The following is a 6,689-nucleotide window of genomic DNA, read 5'->3' on the forward strand; positions in this document are numbered from 1 at the left end:
AAATGTGAAAGAGGCATGCAAGATGAATGTTGGGTCAAAGCAATGGATGAAGAACTTGAGCAGATCGAAAAGAACAACACTTGGGAATTAGTTCCTAGACCAAAAGATAAAAATGTAATAGGAACAAAATGGGTCTTCAAGAATAAATTGAATGAAAATGGAGAAGTAATTAGGAACAAGGCCAGACTCGTTTGTAAAGGGTATGCACAGCAAGAAGGAATAGATTTTGAAGAGACCTTTGCTCCTGTGGCAAGACTTGAGGCTATCCGAATGTTCCTTGCTCTCTCAAGCTTTCAAAACTTCAAGGTATTTCAAATGGATGTGAAATCAGCCTTTCTGAATGGAGACTTAGAAGAAGAAGTATATATTGAGCAGCCAGATGGTTTCATTCTTGGGAATGATCCAAACCTTGTATGCAGATTAAAAAGGCTCTCTATGGACTCAAACAAGCTCCAAGGGCTTGGTACTATCGGTTGGACAAATATCTTCACCAACAAGGCTTTTCAAAAGGATCAGCAGATAGCAATCTCTATATAAAAGTTGAAAATAACAAATTGCTAATTCTTGTTGTTTATGTAGATGATATTATCTTTGGCAGCAATGAAGAGACTATGAGTCAACACTTTGCCTCGGTTATGCAGAAAGAATTCGAAATGTCACTACTTGGAGAATTGACATATTTTCTTGGATTGCAAATCAACAAAATGAAGGAGGTATCTTCTTGTCTCAAACCAAATACCTCAAGCAGATCTTGAAGAAGTATGGCATGGAAGAGTCAAAGCCAGTATGTACACCCATGGTTACAGGATGCAGCCTCAGTGCAAATGATGAATCAGCAGCAGTTCACCAACCCACTTATAGATCCATGATTGGGAGTTTGCTCTATTTGACAGGTACCCGACCAGATATTACACATGCAGTAGGAATTGTTGGAAGATTTCAAGCCAACCCAAAGGAAACTCATCTTCAGGCAGTCAAAAGAATCTTCAAGTATCTTCAAGGGACCCAAAACTATGGCTTATGGTATCCTAGAAATACAGATCTCACTCTTCATGCTTACACAGATGCAGATTGGGCTGGAAGTGTGGATGATAGGAAAAGCACAAGTGGTGGTGCTTTCTTCATGGGTTCCAGATTAGTATCTTGGTTCAGCAAGAAACAGAGTTCGATTGCCTTATCTACAGCTGAAGCAGAATATGTGGCTGCGGCATCTTGTTGCACACAACTTCTTTGGATGATGCAGACCTTGCAGGACTTTCAAATCACTTGCACTCCACCAGTTTCTATCTTATGTGATAATACAAGTGCAATCAGCATTTCAAAAAATCCAGTCATGCACTCAAAGACCAAGCACATACCAATCAAGTACCATTTTCTCCGGGAACAAGTGCTTGAGCAGAAGGTCAAGTTGGAGTATGTTCCTTCTAAGGAACAAGTTGCTGATATTCTCACAAAACCACTGCCCAGGGAAACTTTTGAATATCTCAGACAAAAGCTGGGAGTAGTTGATGCTTCATCCTGCTGTTGAAGCTTGTCTGTTCTACAGAAAAGTTGGTATACGCAAGTTACGTAAGGTATATACGCGTATACACACCGATTTATGGGGGAAAGTCGTGTGTATGGTGTACGCTTGTTGCAGGATTATATCCGCGTGCATACGCTGTTTTGTACAGGATAAATCGCGTATATGGAGTTCTGAGCAGCAAGGGAAAACTCTGGTTTGAAAAGGTCTGAGATGGGTATGTCAGAATCCTTCAGACACAGTTTCAGAAGGTGCAGCAGGCACAGGTTCAGGGGGAGCAGCTTAAAAGTCTCATAAAGCATTGTTGGCATTTAGATGTTTTGGTTATTGTTTCAGGAGAAGGAGCTCAGAAAGAAATCCTGGTTGTTGATCTAAAAGATGTTTATCAGATGCTGCTGGTGACTTTCATAAGTCTTGGTCTAGACCTGTTGTCTCTATGTCATGTATCTCTTTTGTGATATCTCTTTTATGATGTCAAGGTCATGTAACGGCCTATGTTGGTTTCCCCACTATGCCTGGGATGAATTGATGTAATATAATTGGTTGTTTCTGATGTGTCCCCTCTTGGTAGGGAGTATGGATGTATGTATTGAGTCTTTTGGTGATAGGAAGGTTCCTTATGGTGTATAAGTCTTGGTTCTTGTTGAAGAACATCTTTTGCAGATCTGGCCTACAGTCAGGGGGAGCATGTTCAGCACAGCCAAGCAGAGGTATCAGCATGTACTCAGGGGGAGCATAGCCCTTTGCCCTTGATGACAAAGGGGGAGAATGATTCTAAGGATCTTGAGGTTGCCATCAAGTCCAAAGGGGGAGATTGTTGGCATTTTGGCACAGGTGTGGCGCTTTGATACAGGTGTTGTCCTTGATGGCAACTCTCTTTGATGACAGATCTCCGTTCAGACTACAGAATAAAGAGAAATCTAATATACGCAGGTTAATCAAGTCCAAGTTGCGTATACACGCTGGTGATATGCATGCTAAGTCGCGTATACGCAGGAGAGCTATATACAAAGGCGCGTATACACGCAGATGCATGAACAGAAAAGGGCGTATATGTCAGGAAGTTTCCTTTTGGTCCATGGTAGTTAGTCCTCGGTACTTGTGCCCATGTCTTTGGACCAAAGTACCTCGACAGACGTGTAGATCTCTAGTTTTGAAGTTGATGGTTTTGGATTTCTATGGTTTTGGCTCTTGGTATTGAGCAAGGCCTAAGGCTATATAAGGAGAAGAAGATCATTAGGCAAATCATCTAGTAAAGGCTTGAATATCTGAAGAAGAAAGAGATCTGGTATGCAGGTTCTGGGTTGCTTGATCTAAGCTAAGGAGAGATCACTTCGGTTGATGAAAGACTAGATCTAAGGATAGATCGGGATCTAATGATTTGAAATGCACTATTATGATATGGTTGATTATGCGTATTTCTAGATCTGCATACTGACGCAATGTTATGTTCTGGGTCTAACTGATGTCTGGTACAGCTGCAAGTTGATAGAATTTATTTTTAGATCTGTACGCAGGTTGGCTTCGGTAAAAGCGCGTGTATACGCGGGTTTCTCTCATTGAAGTAGCGTATATATTTTGGAGCTTGATTTTTGAGTTACAGTTGGGTCTGACTGTTATTGCAGAGTTCTGTAGTCTGCTCTGTGTTCTGGTAACTGGTGTTTGACAGGGTTTCAGTGGTTCAGTGATTGATGATGCTAGTATTGGATGTTTTGTGCTTCAATGATTTGTTGTGAAAGTTGAATGAATTGTGGTCTTCAGATTGTAACGTTGTGCTTCAGGAATATCCAGTCTGAAAATGTATGAAAGGTGGTACCTGAAAGAAAGAAGATTGTAGGCCAGCACCTACGTACTAGTATCTTGGCTAGTACAAGAGCAAAGGGGGTTGGAGCTCCCTTCCAAGGAAGTTTGGAGAACGAGAGAAGGTTGTAGCCTTCTGCAGGTTGTAGCCTGCGTACTGGTATAAGGCTGCACCAGTACAAAAGATTGTAAACTGAAGTTTCATATTAAAGATAGAGACGACTTGCAGCAGGTGGTTTTCACCCACATTGGGTTTCCACCTTATATCTTGGTGTTCATGTGTGTGGTTCTGTGTGATCTGTTCTACTGCATCTGTTTACTCTTAATATGGTGAATAATGTCCTCATGCACTTAACTGAAGATAAACTGACTGAATTATAAGATTTCTAGTTATACGCTGTTTTCTTTATTCACAGTTGCGTGTACACGCCGGTTCACTTAACGAAAGTAGCGTATATGTTTCTGAGCATTGAAAAAGTTTTATAGTTCTGATAATACTGATTCACCCCCCCCCCTCTCAGTATTATTTCCAACAATTGGTATCAGAGCAGGTCCTTCAGAGAAGCTTGATCGCTTGAAGGTAGATCGTTCATCATGAGCAACTACGAGAGAGAAGCATCAATCAGGCCACCGATTTTTGATGGGACAAACTTCAATTATTGGAAGGTAAGAGTTACTGCATATCTTCAATCTCTTGGTACAGAAGTTTGGGACATTGTAGAAACAGGCTATGCTTTTCCTTCAGCTACTCCTACAGATCCAGCTGAGAAAAAGAAGTATGAAACAAATGCAAAAGCAGTCAGTACTCTATTAGGAAGTATATCCCAAACAGAATTCATGAAGGTAATGCACTTCAAATCAGCAAAAGAGATATGGGACAAAATGGTCACGAGCTATGAAGGAGATGAACAGGTAAAACAAGCTAAACTTCAAACTCTCAGGATTCAATATGAGACTCTCAAGATGTATAATGATGAAAGTGTTGCTAATTATTTTCTTCGGGTAGATGAGATTGTTAATTGTATGAAAAATTTGGGTGAAGAAATAAAAGAGGCTATAGTAGTTCAAAAGATTCTAAGATCATTATCCCCCAAGTTTGAATCTAAAGTATCTGCAATAGAAGAAAAGGAAAATCTCCGTGTTCTCACTATGTCTCAGCTACATGGAATTCTAACTGCTTATGAAATGAGAAAGGGAGGTCCATCAGACAGAAGGGAAGCTGCTTTTAAGGCATCAGGCAAAGAAGATTACTATGAAGCAAGCCATGTTCCAGAAGAAGAGGAAGAAGAATCAAATTTTGTCAGAAATCTTCAAAGGGGTTCTGGAAGGTTCAGAGGTAAGCTACCTTTCAAATGCTTTGCTTGTGGAAGAGTAGGTCATTATGCTGCAAAATGTCCTTATAAGGATAAAGGAAAGGAACCTGCTAGATGGAACAAGAAACTAAGTGCAAATAAGAAAAGCTACTACACCCATGAAGATAGTGATGGTCTATCAAACAGTGATGAAGATGAACAAGGTAATAAATATAAGTTGTTAATGGCATTTGAAGATGATGATTATGAGGATGCTGTAGATGTGAATAACCTCTATGATGAAATTACTAGACTCAAGAGATGTATAGAAGAAAAGAGTGTGATCATTGATACTCTACAATTTCAAATTGATGAAAAAGAAAAACATCTTGAAAAACTAGAAGGTGAAATTGTTGGTCTCAGAAAAGAAATTGAGAAAACAAAAGCTATTAATCTTAAGTTTGTCAAAGGATCTGAAACCTTGGATGAGATTATCAATGTGCAGCGATCTCCTCTGATCAAGACAGGTCTTGGATATAATGGAGAAAAATCTCAAGCCTCTACCTCTAAAAGTTATCTTGATGCAGCAAGGAGAAGCGAGCAAAGGCCAAATAAAAGTCATCAGGTGAATCAGGGACAGTTTATCTCAAGAACAAATAAAGACCATCAAGAAATTCAGGGACAAACAGCCTTAAGGACAAACAGAAGCTACAATCAGCCACAGGTAAAATCTTCCCAATTTGCTCCAAGAATGAATAGAAGCTACAATCGGTTGGATGATAGATCTGATTATCGCAGAAGTTTCTTTAATGGCCAATGCTTTTCTTGCCATAACTTCGGTCACAAAGCAGCTCAATGTGTTGCCTACAAAACAATCATGACTAGAGAAGCTCAAAAGCAAGGGAGAATGACTGGAACCATGAAAAGGACTTATAACAATTTTTCGGTTCTTGAAAATGAAGTTGAATGCTCTATTTGTAATAACTTTGGTCATGAAGACTCTGAATGCAGGAGCAGATTCCGGAAGACAACTCAGAAGGAACAAACCTCAAATGTTAGAACATGGAGAATAAAAGAATCACAACCAGAAAGATGTGGGATAGCCTTTTATGCAGAAGGTCAAGAAAGTCTATGGTACATTGACAGCGGATGTTCGAAGCATATGACAGGGGACAAAGAAAAGCTTGAGTCATATACCGCATTAGAAAAGGGGAAGAAAGTTTCTTTCGGGAACGATATCTCTGCAGCCATAAAAGGAAAAGGTGTTGCTCCGTTGAAAGAGGAGGTCAAAGCAGGAAATGTTTTATATGTTGATGGATTGAAGCATAATCTTCTGAGTGTCAGTCAGATGTGCGATCAAGGAACTGAGGTAATATTTAGATCAAATGGATGTTGTGTTCGCGATCTTGATACAGGTAAAACAGTGATCAAAGGAAGAAGGACTCCAAATAATCTATATATCTTTGAGGAAAGACAACAATGCTACTTAAGCAAGGATGATGAACATTGGCTATGGCATCGGAGGTTGGGGCATCTAAGCTTTTCACAAATAAGGAAAGCATGCAAATATCAGGCAGTTCGTGGTCTTCCAGATATCAAAATTCCAGACAATACCATATGCAAATCTTGTCAATTTGGAAAGCAAACCAGAACTAACTTTCCAGAGAAGGAAGGATCAGCTAGCATGCCTCTCGAGCTAGTCCATACAGATGTATGTGGTCCATTTAGGAAGAGGACACCTCGAGGAGAAGAATATCTGATATTATTCATTGATGATTTCTCCAGATTTGTTTGGTTAGGGCTCATGAAGCACAAAGATGAAGCATTCGAAAAATTCAAATCCTTCAAAGCCTTGGTTGAAAATGAATCAGGACACAAAATTAAGTGCCTCAGATCTGACAGAGGTGGGGATTTACCTCAAACGAATTTTTCGATTTCTGTGAAGAACATGGGATAAGAAGAGAATTCTCTACAGCTAGAACTCCTCAGCAAAATGGGGTTGCGGAAAGAATGAACAGAACAATCCAACAAATGGCTCGTGCTATGCTTGATGAATCAGGTACTCCCGCAACCTT

Source organism: Pinus tabuliformis, chromosome 3_1 (assembly GCF_031772625.1).
Source record: "Pinus tabuliformis cultivar Carrire ecotype Pingquan chromosome 3_1, CPIR1, whole genome shotgun sequence".
NCBI lineage: Eukaryota > Viridiplantae > Streptophyta > Pinopsida > Pinales > Pinaceae > Pinus > Pinus tabuliformis.